Consider the following 14,834-nt stretch of genomic DNA (forward strand, 5'->3'; position numbering starts at 1 on the left):
CATTGCTAGGTAGTTGCTATGCGGTTGCTAAGATGTTCTAGGTTATTGCTAAGGTGTTACTAGGTAGTTGCGAGGGTGTTCTTATTGGTTGTTAGGCAATTCCTAGGGTGTTGCTAGGTGGTTGCTAAGGTGTTGCTAGGTGGTTGCTAGGGTGTTCTGAGTAGTTGCTAGGCGATTGATAAGGCATTGCTAGGTGGTTGCTAAGATGTTACTCAGGTGTTGCTAGGGGGTGCTAGACACTTCTGAATGGTTGCTAAGGAGTTGCTAGGTTGTTGCTAAGGTGTTCTGATTGGTTGCTAGACGGTTTCTAAGGAGTTGCTAGGCGGTTACTAAGGCGTTCTACGGTGTTCTTTTGGTATGACATTAGTATGTTTCTAGTATGGATTGTTATGACATTACTATGTTTCTAGTATGTTAGTATGCTTGTTAGTATGTTTCTAGTATGGATTGTTATGACATTACTATGTTTCTAGTATGTTAGTATGCTTGTTAGTATGTTTCTAGTATGGATTGTTATGACATTACTATGTTTCTAGTATGTTAGTATGCTTGTTAGTATGTTTCTAGTATGGATTGTTATGACATTACTATGTTTCTAGTATGTTAGTATGCTTGTTAGTATGTTTCTAGTATGGATTGAAATTAAATTAAATTAAGGCGACATTGTGGCTCAGTGGTTAGCACTGTCACCTGACAGCAAGAAGGTCACTGGTTTGAGTACCGGTTAGGTCAGTTGGCATTTCTGTGTAGATTTTGCATGGTCTCCCCGTGTTCACGTGGGTTTCCTCCGGGTCCTTCGGTTTCGCCCACAGTCCAAAGACATGCATTGTAGGTGAATTAAGTAAGCTTAATGGACGTAGTGTGTGATTGTGAATGTGGGTATCCACTTTGTAAAACCTATGCTGGATAAGTTGGCGGTTCATTCTGCTGTGGTGAGCCATGATGAATAAAGAGACCCATAATATTCAAATGTTTTGCTCCTCTCTCTCTCACACATCTTTTATTTTTTCAAGCAGGCACCATAACAGAAAAAAATAGCAATAACAGCGAACATTAATACATTTAATACTTCATACAAATGACAGGCACGCTATGGAATGCATCTCGAAATGTTTTCCGACGGCAAATCATCTCGACAATTTTCCTTTCATATCTTGTTTTTTTATGCCCAGAGACTCCAGTGAATAATGATTATCTTTTTCCATGTTTGACGGATCTTCATTATACCCGCATTCCATTCATGTTCTCTCAACTCTTCCATCTTTTGTAAAGTGAGAAAGATCTCTCACTCTCATCTTAAAGCTGAATTCATCCTCGCATAAAATTGCAGTTATTGCTATAGAAACATTTTGTGCTTCGGTCTAAAGTTTTGGGATGAAATAACAATAAACTACAGACAGAATGCTTTAAATTACCATAATATGTCTTATTTTAAAAAGTTATACAGCTTTTGAGACACAAAACAATTATGTTCTGTCATCAATAATGACAGAGAGTTCTCATTGTTTCACATATCTCTTTTTATATCAAGTCCTAATGTGTTTTTAGCACTTCAATCATTTAACTTCCTAAACACTAGGGACTATCTAGTGAAGTATCATATTTTGGGTTTAATAATTGCGATTTTATATGCATTATACAGGGCCAACACTGAGAAAAATGTGCATATATTTGGAAGTAATTTTTTTATCTGAGGTAAACAAGGCAAGCAAAAGCATCCCTTTTTTATTATGCCAGCCTTCATTGCTTTCTCTTTGGGTTTAATATAGTTTTATTAATGAGGTGGATGCCCAAGAGAACCTAAGATGGGGTATTATAAACTGTAAACAAAAGTTCTGCCTGGCTTCCTTTGATACCCATTGAGTGAAATAATTGTACTGCAAGTGTGAAGCATGAACGGTAAATGTGCACCGTTTTGGATGTTGTCCAAGCTAAATAAATTCAAAGGCTTGTTTATATCATTATAGACTCATCCGTTTAAATCTGTCACACAGATATTAATGTAAACAATGTGTCAGCACTTTGCAATAGATACTTTGTGCTTTCACTTAGTGGCATGAAACTAAAAGAATGACATTGCAGTTTTTGATATCCATAAAATCGAGAAGTTTGCTGTGTAGAGATTAATGAGAAGTTAGACAGATGTACCTTATATATATATATATATATATATATATATATATATATATATATATATATATATATATATATATATATATATATATATATATATATATACAGTTGAAGTCAGAATTATTAGCCCCATTTGATTTTTTTTCTTTTTTAAATATTTCCCAAATGATGTTTAACAGAGCAAGGAAATTTTCACAGTATGTCTGATGAATTTTTTTCTTCTGGAGAAAGTCTTATTTGCTTTTTTTTTTTTTTTTTTTGGCTAGAATAAAAGCAGTTTTACATTTAAAAAAAAAACATTTTAAGGTCAAAATTAATAGCCCCTTTAAGCTATATTTGTTTTCGATAGTCTACAGAACAAACCACTGTTATACGATAACTTGCCTAATTACCCTAACCTGCCTAGTTAACCTAATTAACCTAGTTAAGCTTTTAAATGTCACTTTAAGCTGTATAGACGTGTCTTGAAAAAATCTTGTAAAATATTATTTACTGTCATCATGAGAAAGATACAATAAATCAGTTATTAGAAATTAGTTATTAAAATTATTATGTTAAGAAATGTGTTGAATTAAACCTCTTTGTTAAACAGAAATTGGGGAAAAATAAACAGGGGGCTATGTATCTTGACAATACATTTTTAGGTTAATTTATGTAACCCTAACATGTTTCAAATTAACTTTTAAGTCACGTGTTTAAAGGTAAAGTTCACCCTAAAAAATTATTATTTTGTCATCATTTACTCTCCTTCCACTTATTCAGTTTTTTCTTCTGTTGAACATAAAGGACGAGACTGAAAAACACTGAAAACAACAGGTATTGACTTCCTTTTTTTTCATTCCAATATACTGTGGATGTCAATGACTGCTCTTTTTTATTAATTTATTATACAAAAATTCTTCACAATATCTTGCTTTGTGTTTAACCTAGTTTAGAACCACTTGAGTAAATCGTGAGTAATTTCTTTTTTTATTTTGGGTAGAACTGTTTCCTTAAGTAACTTTAATGTAATGTAAATTAAATGAAATTGTAATCAGGGGCAGATTTAACTAATAAGCGAGGTAAGCGGCCCACTTAGGGCCCCAGGAAATCTGCGCACCCCCAAACATACCTTTAAGTTTATAGAAATTATGAATAACATAGTTTTCTATCATGTTTTGTATTGTGAGGGTTTAACCAGTGCATGTGTCTATTTAGTTACAACAGTTTAGTTTAGTTCATTTAGTTAGCGCTTTGAGTCTGAGAAACAAACAATTTTGAAAAATAATAATAATAATAATTGTTATTATTATTATTATCACTCCAACCAGACATAATTCTCATTTCTGAGGCAACAAGACAGTTGATAATGCTTGAACTCACACTGCCCTGGGATGAGTGGATGGAGGAGACAAATGAAAGGAAACGCTATACCAAGAGCTAGAAGAGAAGTGCTGGGAAGGGGGCAGGAAGACCCACTTTGAGCCAACAGAGGTGGGCTGTAGAGGGTTTGCAGGCATTCACTCTCTAATCTTTAGAGTCTAAAGTATTCAACCAACTAGGCTTAGCAGTAGCAGCTAAGAAAAAGAGGGCGGTTAAAGTCCATTTGTGAAGCTGCAGAGAAAGCCACAAGATGGCTATGGATAAAGAGGGCTGATCATTGGGTGATGGATACTGGGACACAAGCTGGGGTCTGATCAACCTTAACTGGGTCACCTGGGCAAGGGTGTCTGATGTTGACAACCCCCACCCCCCCACCCCCACTCATCAATGGGGTGAATTCATTCAGGGGAAAAAATCATTTAAAATGTAGAGATTACATTAAGATACAAATGTAGAAAAGAAGATTATGTTGTATAAGAAAAAAAAGAGCAAATAATAACTACATAAATAAACAAGTAAATTAAAAGGTTGGAATGTTGGGCGCCATGGCCTTAAATCAATAAATCTGCCACTGGTTGTAAGTTTAACCTGATTCAACTAAAGAAATTAAGGTTGCTTTTGATTTTTTTTACAGTGCAGTGAAACAAATGACATCTAATGCCAACACATGAAACTGTTCATTAAAGATTGTATTATTGTAAGCAGTGCACCCATGCATATCTGTTTATGAATCAGGCATTGATTTATGGACAAACACAACTGTGGCAAGACACGTAGACAAACAGCGGCGTGCTTGTTTGCATTCATGCTATAATGAAAACGTTTTCAAGCATAACGTGTCAGGTTGATTGATGGCTGGGTGTATGTTCATATGTCATGTGCTGTTCTGGATCTGTGCGATGATACGATGTGTGTTTGTGAGACTGATGGGTAGAAACATTTGAGAAGGCAGAACTACTGCAGACTGTTGTCACCCTGTGTATGACTGGAATGTTACTGGTGGCTGCGTGCTGTCTTCTGACGTGTCTGGATTGAAAATAAAAGTCAAATATATTTTAGTAATAATTACTAAATCAACTCAACTAAATAATGGTTTAGTAATTAAATGACAACATTGTTTTAAAAGCTTGCTCATGCCTGATTAAAATAAAATATATATTTAAAAAAAACATAAATTTTCATAATAGTTACTAAATAAAAAGTATGTATGTATTTAAAAAATATTTTAAAAGTTTTAGTAAATTAAAATAAAACATATGTATTTAATTATTAAATAAGAAATCTATTAAACTATTTTGCTCATGTGTGAATGTTTTTTTAATACATGTAATAGCTAAATAATGCATTAGTTAATGAAATAAGAATATTTAAAATCATTACAAACGGTCTAAATTGCAATCAGGATTGGTCCAAATAAAATAAAACTTTTCTGGAAAATAGAGTAATTTGTTGCTTGTCATTTTACCTGACGGCGCTAATTTACCCTTAGGCCACTAGAGGGAGCTCCACTAATACTGACTGAGGGCACCAAAACAAGAGAAGCTGTAGTATGTAGTGTGTGTGATGATCTTCAAGTTCAAGAGATTCAAAATCACCGGTCTCACTTCAAATAAAAGCAGGTGAGGTAATTCAAGCTATCAGTTGATTACTGGTTCGCTGCAGTCGCATGTAGTCTGGTTTAACTTCAAGTTGACAACCCTCACGGCTTTAATAAACCTCTACTTCTTTCCACACGGTTGACATTTGTTTATGATAATGTTTTTGTTTCAAACTTTTAAACAGTATATATTTAAAAACTTCATTCTGTATAACAGCAGTACCCAACAGTTTTTACACCCTCGCTAGTTATTTTGTTCCCTAACCATCGCTCAACAGTGGATTTTGTTTGTTTTAGTCTAATCTGTTTAAAAAAAAAAAAGTAGGCTACATATGAACAACAGGCTTTTTAGAGTTTTGATTGTATAGTAAATTACTGTTTAGTGAATGAATCAATAAATTGGTAATTTCAGTGTTTAGGTAAGCTATATATATATATTTTTTTGTCACATCCATAACGCTTATTTATTTTCCTCATTTAAAGTATAAACATGTTCACAGATTGAATTTTTTTGATCCCATAACTCTGTGGTTAGTTGTTTTGGAAAATATAAACAGATGGTTCAATATAATGTTAACGTATACTTTCTCTGCGAATTTATGTTTTGAATTTTTACTGCAAATGTCACATCCATAACGCTATGGCAATCAGCCATATATATACATACAGTTGAAGTCAGAATTATTTGCCCCCTTTGATTTTTTTTATTTCTTTTTAAATATTTCCCAAATTATGTTTAACAAAGCAAGGAAATTTTCACAGTATGTTTGATAATATTTTTTCTTCTGGGAAAAATCTTACTTGTTTTATTTCGGCAACAATGAAAGCAGTTTTTAATTTTTTAAAAGCCATTTTAAGGACAAAATTATTAGCCCCTTTAAGCTATATTTTTTCCTGATAGAACAAACCATCATTATACAATAACTTGCCTAATTACCCTAACCTGCATAGTTACCCTAATTAACCTAGTTAAGCCTTTAAATGTCAATTTAAGCTGTATTGAAGTGTCTTGAAAAATGTCAAGTAAAATATTATTTACTGTCATCATGGAAAAGATAAAAGAAATCTGTTATTAGAGTTCTCAGACACATCAAGGCAAGTGCACAAAGGTCACTCTCACACACTCACAGACACTTTAATTGGATGTCATATTCCATATAAATTCCAGAAACAAAAACCTTTTTAGTACAGGCCTATCTAAAGGGTTAATGGTTCCAACTGATGATCAACAGTAAAAATTACACATTTTACCTCTTCCCAACGGGGAAAACCACCAACAATCAAAACTGCTTGATTACATGGTGTCATGGTTTTGTAATAAAAAAAAGTCAATGGACATCAAAAAACAATGCATCAAAGGCCAAAGCTTTGATTAAAGGTAAATAAAAAAAATCAGTTCACAATTTCCTTTTATATTGAAAATACGTAATTTTATGTGTGTGTGTGTGTGTGTGTTTTTTTTAACCAAATCAGTTACATCATTTGTGAAATTGGCAATTGAAGAGTTAAAATACTGTAATTTTCTAAGCAATTTAGTAGTTTGATGCATTTTTACATCAGTTTAATTCAGTGGATGTTTTCATCCCTAACATAACAAAATTATATAAAATTTGCCCAGAGTATATTGTTGAGTTTTTTTTTGTTTTGTTTTTTTTAAAGCATTTTTTTTAAAATTTGTGTTAAAATAAGATTTGTCATCAACAATCATTCTGCTAGCTTAAACACAGAAAAAGTTATGGCCGAATTAGGACTCAAAATCACCCCAGAGTGGATGAAAACATCCCATACATATTTGCAAATCATTACAATTTACAGTAGTGGTTCTCAAACTGTGCTACGTGTAGCACTTGTGGTACGCGGAGGAATTAAATATGTCGTTTAGACTAAAAATAAAAATTATTTGTATATGAATATGATGACGTGATTTATATGTGTTTAATATGATTTATGAGGACCAGGCAACATTTTTATTAATACTTTACATTTAAGTACATGAGTTGTTGTTTTTTTACTTTTTAAGACCAGCAACCTACCATTTTTAACTTTTAAAAGCATATTTAAATTTAAATGTTGACATTTTTAGTTTTGTTTGTTTGTTTGTTTGTTTTACATATAAGCACAGTAAAGTGTTAATGTTCAAACTATTTGTAATGTTTAAAGTGACTGACAATAATAAATATTCCTCATAGTAGTAATTAATCTGCCTCGTTTTGTACAGAGCTGTATTTCAATACTGCTCATTATGGTGGTACTTGGAGTGACAATTTTTTTTTCTGAGGTGGTACTTGAAGACAAAAGTTTGAGAACCACTGATTTAGAGCAAAGTTCTTTTAGACTGCATATTTTGTCAAAATTGCAGCTTTTGATAGAGCTATTCATTGGAAATTATTCATAATTGTGGAAGTATTAACAATCAAATCTTATCAATTTCACTCTTTCTTAAGAAAACAAAAACATGAAAATGTCAAAAGCTGAAGAAACACTGACTATCACGTTCCGCCCTTTCTTCTAAAAGCATGAGCAAAGTTTAGTGTGACGCTTGTGCTCATCCTTTTAGATCTCTGTGGAAAAGGTCGGAAGCTGGAGGACGTCCCCTGAGAACAGTGGTTTTGTTATTTTCCGTAAATTGGGTTGTTCCCAGGAACTTGCTCTGGTGGTGTTCCAAAGCAAGCCATGGAAAATACGCCACCTGTTAGGAGTGGTGCCGCTGAAAGCTTGCAGGATGATGTCCAGGCATCGACCTGCCATGGGCTATTTCTGGATATCAGTAGCACTGCTGATGTCAAGAAGGTTTCTGTTGTAAAACTATAGTTGTCATTTGTTTAAAGGGAACCCCCGGTATTAAGAGTTGTATGTCTCTACTGATGAAAATTATATTCCACATAAAAATCCAGATTTATTTTGCAGTAGTGAGCCACCATTTATTTAGAGGTACTGTGCATGACATCAAATACTTATAATCTCTGAGCTACTTGTGCTACCTGTTGCAATTTTTTTAAATGGCATGTAATACAAAATATTGATACAAATGTGTGACAAGAAGAGAACCGATGTATGTAGGTCTTCCATTCTGTTGATTATTCCTCACAGGGAGTCTAATCACCCCCAGATATTGAGTAAAATCCATGCTGAAAAATTAAAAGAAGCTTTGTATGCAGTCTGTCGCCTTTATGTTTCTGAAGAGCGCAAAAAAATAAGCTAGAAGTGTGCATGGCCAACCAGCGCCATTTTGTTGGCATGTCACCGCTCCAACCATGGGTAACCAAATAAGGAGAAAAAGGTGGAGCGTGAGCGTAGCTGCAGACGCCTGCTAGCATTTTGCTTAGACAGGCTTTTCTATGGGAGAAACGCTTATTACTTCATTACCTGTGACTTGTTTGTGTTCTGACCACATGTGCTTGGTTGTGTGCTATATCAATAAAGGATTTAGACTTTTAAAAACACTGTTATAATACATTGAGACACTAAACATTGTTTTTGATGTTTTTCTACAGGAGAGAAATGTGAATATCTTCCAAATACTTAAAATATAGTCAGTGTTAGTTTGCTTTACAAGTTTAAAGAAAAATGTAAATGAAAACCTTTCTACAGTACATAAATAAAACAAATAGATTCATAGATATGGTATATAAGTAAAGGCCTATAAGTATTTTACTCACCTGGGAAATGGGAGGCCACATGAATGGTTCATTAGTGCAATTAAGTGCCCACAGCATGCCATATTATCTGATAATTGTGGGAAATAATTCCAAAAAGCAACTGACTGTGTAAAACCACAAAAAGCAAAACAAAAGTATGATGTATATGCCGAGTTCATCGGCTAATCAGCTGGAATCAGCTAAGGTAAAGTTACTGCGACCAGCGAGACCCAGCTGTCAGTCAAGTGGACACGCCCTTATTTATGCAGACTTAATATAACCTAATATAAATGAAACGGATGAGAAAAATTCACCCTCTCACAGTTGTCATGAAGGGTAATATTAGCTATAGGAACCAAAATCTTTCTTTATACCAGACTGTAAATACTGTTTTTTTTGTTGTTGTGAAGTTGGCCATTTCAACAGTGGAGTCAATAGAAATTTGCTCTATTATAGAGCCAGGACTAGCAGAATTTCGATGAATTGCAGTTTTAGTTACTTCTGTATTTGCTTCACGGGGAACAGCAGGAGGTTGTTACTTGGTTTGAAGCCATAGTTCAAACTATTGACTGCGGATTTTGCTAAAAAGCATAAATATTTAATGGGTTTTCTGCTTGACGTTTCAGTAATGTATATACCTGTAATGTACATAAGGAATGTTTGAGGAATGATTGTTGAGTTGCTAGAAAATAATGAAAAGCTGACAGAATAAAGTCATTTTTAAAGATATACATTGTTTTTGGCATATTTTAGGCTAGGATGGTCTTATATTTTCGATGACTTCATGTTTTTATTGTCAGCACAACACAACTGGTGACACAAAATACTGATAAAATGCAACATTGTGTGGCTTTTGCTTGGAATTTTCAAACAAACACCTGAAAAGAAACGAAAATAAATGTCTGTAAGGATGAGAAGATGCCTGATAACTTTAAAAGGGTGGTCCACTACGATATCATATTTTAAACTTTAATTAATGTGTAATGTAGCTTTGTGAACATAAACAACATCTCTAAATGTAATGTCCTGAAAGTTCAATGCAAAGGGAGACATTGGCTTTTACAGAGTTAGCTTAGGAAAGCCTACAGTGAACGAAATTTGGGGACTGCAAAAAAAGACATTCGGGCTAGTGAGATCACAAGGGCTGTCGGTTACCTGCATTCACCTGGCACACACACCCTGCACATCGAAGGGGCGTGGCCAGAGGCACTGTAATGTAGCTGAGATAGCTAAAATGCCATCCAAAATGCTGCTTTTTCCACAGAGCTCATTCTGTTTTGTATTTGGGCTTCCAAAGGACACAACACAAAGAGAGAAGTGCTTATAATTAATTTTTTATTATGTTCCAGAGAATTCTAAAAAAAAAAGATATAGCTCCCATCTGACAAAGGAGAACTTCCAGAATCTCTCCCAGTTCTGACCTATGGTAAAATTCAGCTCCTATTACAGGTAAATACTGTGTAATTTACACAAATTGTTAACAGAGTAGCATTACTGCTTTTTGGGGATAAAATCAATGGTAGACCAAAACCCATCTGAGTGAAAATTAAACCAAATAGTGGCTCAATGTGGCATCGCTTCAGTATTTTATTTTCTGAGTTGTGTTAAAATAGGAGCAGGCCGTGCCAGTGGCTTCCTAAGTGCATAATTTTAACATCAAAAATAATGTCGGCCTCCAAAATCCAGAATAAATGTGGATTTTTTTTTTATGAGTTTGATTAAGAGACATTATTTGTTATATTAAGCCATGCAAGTGTTAATACCCAGGGTCTCCTTTAAATTCTGTGTCAAAAACCAGCATCCTCTGTTTTCCTGCTTCCTCTTTCTTCACATAAGTGACTGAAGATGCATTGTTCCACTGTCTCACCTCAGAAAACACAGGGAATGTGGCTACATGAGCCTGCGCCTCTTGCATTTGCTCCTTGCAACCGCTCTGACATCTTGTGCAATCTCTCCCATTGTGGAGCGCTAGGGCTGTGCACCCTCCGTATCGTCCCGATCTGTTCTCTTTGAGGGCTCTGATAAGCGAAAGGGTGAGCACGTCTGATTCTCATCTCGCCCAGTCAATGGCCTGCGCTGCCCGAGTACAAACACTTTCATTCATGCTCTCTTATCTCCACTTAAAGGCCTGAGATGTTGTGAGACACTGGGACTGTGTTCTTTGTTGGATGTGTGGGACAGTTTGGTTTTGCGTCTTTGAGTTATCGTTGCACAGAACTGATGTAATGTGTTGATGTCATTTGTCAGCGCACACTATATTACGAGGAAAATGTCAGGAGTGAAAATGTCACTTCATAAGAAAGGCAAGATGTGGCCTGCGCTTTTGAACAACTCAATCATTGAGAAATTTCTATGTTGAAATGTGCTGAATTGTATTAATTAGCGATGAGCTCTTGATTAACCTTTGTTCCCCTTCGGTTGGGGAACTTCAGTGCCATGAATGGGAGGATTCGGATCAGAAGCCGCTTATCTGGAGAGTATTGAACGGGCCAATGAATGAAATTAATTGGCAGCGTAAGCTTGCGCAGGTGTGCGACATCTGCAATCATCTCAGCATATAAGCACACCTGAAGCCAGCAGACGCCATCCTTTTCGCTTCAGATCCTTTCTGAGTGAGTCGATGAGGGTTCCTCTTGCTGATCAGCACTTCAGAGCGAACGAGTGTGTCTCCCGGTCCAGAGTGGGTCTTCGCGGTGGCAGACGGTCGAGCTGGGTTACTCCCTTGCCTGCGGTTCTTTGGGTCCGGTCCTCCAGAGCGGTGCGTATAGTTGCAACTTTCCTAAAAGAGCAACACAGTCGTGCAGCACGTCCTTTTCAGGATGGCGCTCCGACTGTGCGTTTCTGGATGCGGGGGTTTCCTGTCTCCGGATGATGGACACGATCACTGCATTGCATGTTTGGGGGTCCAGCATGTTAATGCGGTGCTCGCGGGCGGTTCATGTCGTCATTGCGATGCCATGACCGTTGCACAGCTAAGATCGCGGCTAACTTTCGCAAGAGAGCGAGCCACCCCAGTTGCCTCCTGTTCTAAAAAAGCAGCGGGCGCTCGGGCAGATCTGAGGGTTTCAGCGGGAGCTAATCCGCCGCCCACGGGCTCGCGGACCTCTCGCTCCTCACGGCGCTCCATCCAAGCTTCGGGTGGTGAGAGTGATCCGTCTAACCAGATGGTAGCTCTCACACTCGCTGACACCGGAGATCAGATGTCCTCCGCGGCATCGGAGGGTGGGCTTTCACTGTCCGACGAAGATCCGGACCCGCTCGCCCCCTCCGGGCAGGTGAGCGCTGTCAAATCGGATCCTGAAGCGGACATGTTAGCCGTGCTTTCCCGGGCTGCTTCGGCCGTGGGGTTGGAGATGGTTTATCCCCCAGCTCCGCGGCCGGACCGACTAGATGGGTGCTACGTAGAGGACCAGAAGGCGAAGCCTTCGAAGCCTCTCGTCCCCTTCTTCCCGGAAGTGCACAGTAGGCTCACGCAGTCCTGGAGGGCACCTTTCTCTGCCCGTGCTGCGAGTGCCTCCGCCCTCACCGCCCTTGACGGCGGAGCTGCCAGGGGGTATGAGGCGATCCCGTCAGTGGAGCGCGCTATCGCGGTCAATCTTTGTCCGCGCGGCGCCTCTACGTGGCGGGGTTTGCCCCGCCTCCCGTCCAAAGCCTGTAGGTTGTCTGCCTCCCTCGGAGCCAGAGCTTATAAGGCTGCGGGCCAGGCTGCTTCTGCTTTGCACGCGATGGCCACCTACCAGCGCTACCAAGCGCAGGCGCTGGCCGAGCTGCACGAGGGCGGGTCCAACCCAAGCTTATTACATGAGCTGCGCACCGCGACCGACTATGCTCTTCGGACTACTAAGTCCGCCGCGTGTGCGCTGGGGAGGACGATGTCCACACTTGTGGTTCAGGAACGCCACCTCTGGCTAAACCTGGCCGATATGCGCGACGTTGACAAAGTTCGCTTTCTTGACTCGCCCATATCCCAGGCTGGCCTGTTCGGCGACACCGTCGGTGAATTCACCCAGGAATTCAAGGCGGTGAAAGAGCAGTCGGATGCGATGGGCAATGTCATCTATCGGCGTGGCCGTAAGCCCGCTCCGCCCGCCGAGCCATCCACCTCCGCTGTTCCTCGCCGAGGGCGCCCGCCAACGAGTGCTGCCCCGCCCCCGCCTGCGCCTCCGGCCAAGCGGGCGCGGCGTTCACCTCGAAAGCAGGCAGCCCCTCCTGCCCAGGGCGCCGTTAAGTCCGGTAAACGGACCGCGAAGCGTCCCTGAGACAGGCCATCCGGAGAAGAGGAAACTTGCTCTTTCCCCGCTGGAGGGCGGGGCCCCGATAACAACGGTACTTTTCAGTGCCACCAAAACATCAGTAAAAGAGCACTTTTTCTCTTCCCCGGATGTGACTGCACGAGTTCTGCCAGTCCGGGACGCGCTGCCTTCCGGCTCGCAGACTCTACGTGCTTCGCCAGTGGCTCACGAGCGCTGGGGGGACGGTCTCCCTTCCCTCAGCCCTCCAGCCCCCTCTCCGGAGTCAGGGTGCGGAGCCAGAGCGAATCGCTCTCCTCCAGCTTTTCCGCGGGACCCTCGTGCTTCCCGGATCAGCACACCCACTCCGCGCTGCCCCACCGCTGGTACGTCAGCGATTGTAGCGATGACTCCATTAGCGAGGGCTCTGCCTGCCTGGTTAGCGCGGGCCAGCCCCTCGCGGTGGCTCATACGCACAATCAGACTCGGTTACGCGATTCAGTTCGCGAAACGGCCCCCCAAGTTTACGGGCGTGTATTTCTCCAGGGTCAACCCCCTGTCCGCCCCTGTCTTGCGAGAGGAGATTGCTGCCCTCCTGGCGAAGGGTGCAATCGAGCCGGTTCCTCCAGCCGAGATGGAGAGTGGGTTTTACAGCCCATACTTCATCGTACCCAAAAAGAGCGGTGGGTCACGGCCAATCCTAGATCTGCGCGTTTTGAACCGCTGTCTGCACAAGCTGCCGTTCAGAATGCTCACGCAGAGGCGCATTCTCCAATGCGTTCGTCCTCGGGATTGGTTTGCAGCCATAGACCTGAAGGACGCGTATTTCCATGTCTCCATTCTTCCACGCCACCGCCAATTTCTGCGGTTTGCGTTCGAGGGTCGAGCGTGGCAGTACAAGGTCCTCCCCTTCGGGCTCTCTCTGTCTCCGCGGGTCTTCACCAAACTCGCGGAGGGTGCCCTAGCGCCCCTTCGGCTCGCGGGCATTCGCATACTCAATTATCTCGACGACTGGCTGATTTTAGCCCACTCGCGGGAGCAATTGATTATGCACAGGGACGAGGTGCTTCGGCATCTCCGCCTACTGGGGCTTCAGGTCAACCGAGAAAAGAGCAAACTCGCCCCCGTGCAGAGGATTTCTTTTCTCGGGATGGAGCTGGACTCGATCACCATGGTAGCGCACCTCTCCGAGGAACGCGCTCGCCTGTTGCTGAACTGTCTGAGGGAGCTCGACAGCAAACTAGTGGTCCCACTGAAGTTCTTTCAGAGGCTCCTGGGGCATATGGCATCCGCAGCCGCCGTCACGCCGCTCGGGTTGCTCCATATGAGACCACTTCAGCACTGGCTTCACGATCGGGTCCCCAGACGCGCATGGCACGCGGGCACACACCGGGTCTCGGTTACTGCGCTGTGTCGCCGCGCCCTCAGCCCTTGGAACGACCCCTCGTTCCTACAGGCCGGTGTGCCTCTAGGACAGGCGTCCAGCCATGTTGTTGTTTCAACAGACGCTTCCAACACGGGTTGGGGGGCCGTGTGTCGCGGGCATGCGGCTGCGGGCCTCTGGAAGGGTGCCCAGCTGCACTGGCATATCAATCGCCTAGAGCTGTTGGCAGTGTTCCTCGCTCTCCACCGCTTTTTACCGGTGCTGGAGCGGCAACACGTGCTGGTCAGGACGGACAGTACGGCGGCGGCGGCGTATATCAACCGCATGGGGGGTATGCGCTCTCGCCGCATGTCTCAGCTCGCCCGCCGTCTGCTCCTCTGGAGTCACCCGCGGCTGAAATCGCTGCGCGCCATTCACGTCCCAGGCACGCTCAATCGTGCAGCCGATGCGCTCTCACGACAGCTGTTACGCCCTGGAGAATGGAGACTCCA

General features: G+C 41.2%; 1 long non-coding RNA gene across 6 annotated transcripts in view; it reads left to right on the forward strand.

Annotated features, from left to right (window-relative positions):
- The first annotated feature begins 4,979 nt into the window (after positions 1–4,979).
- Positions 4,980–14,834, forward strand: part of LOC141376616 (uncharacterized) — a 131,628-nt gene continuing 121,773 nt past the window's right edge. For 4 of the 6 annotated variants that reach the window (XR_015502662.1, XR_015502666.1, XR_015502667.1 and 1 more), the window contains exon 1: positions 4,988–5,114. This is a non-coding gene — a long non-coding RNA (uncharacterized LOC141376616). Of the gene's footprint in view, positions 5,115–14,834 lie in introns of all 6 variants that reach the window. The other 2 variants (XR_015502665.1, XR_015502664.1) reach the window with 2 other exon arrangements.

The sequence above is a fragment of the Danio rerio genome, chromosome 11 (assembly GCF_052040795.2).
Source record: "Danio rerio strain M-AB ecotype USA chromosome 11, GRCz13ab, whole genome shotgun sequence".
Classification (NCBI taxonomy): domain Eukaryota; kingdom Metazoa; phylum Chordata; class Actinopteri; order Cypriniformes; family Danionidae; genus Danio; species Danio rerio.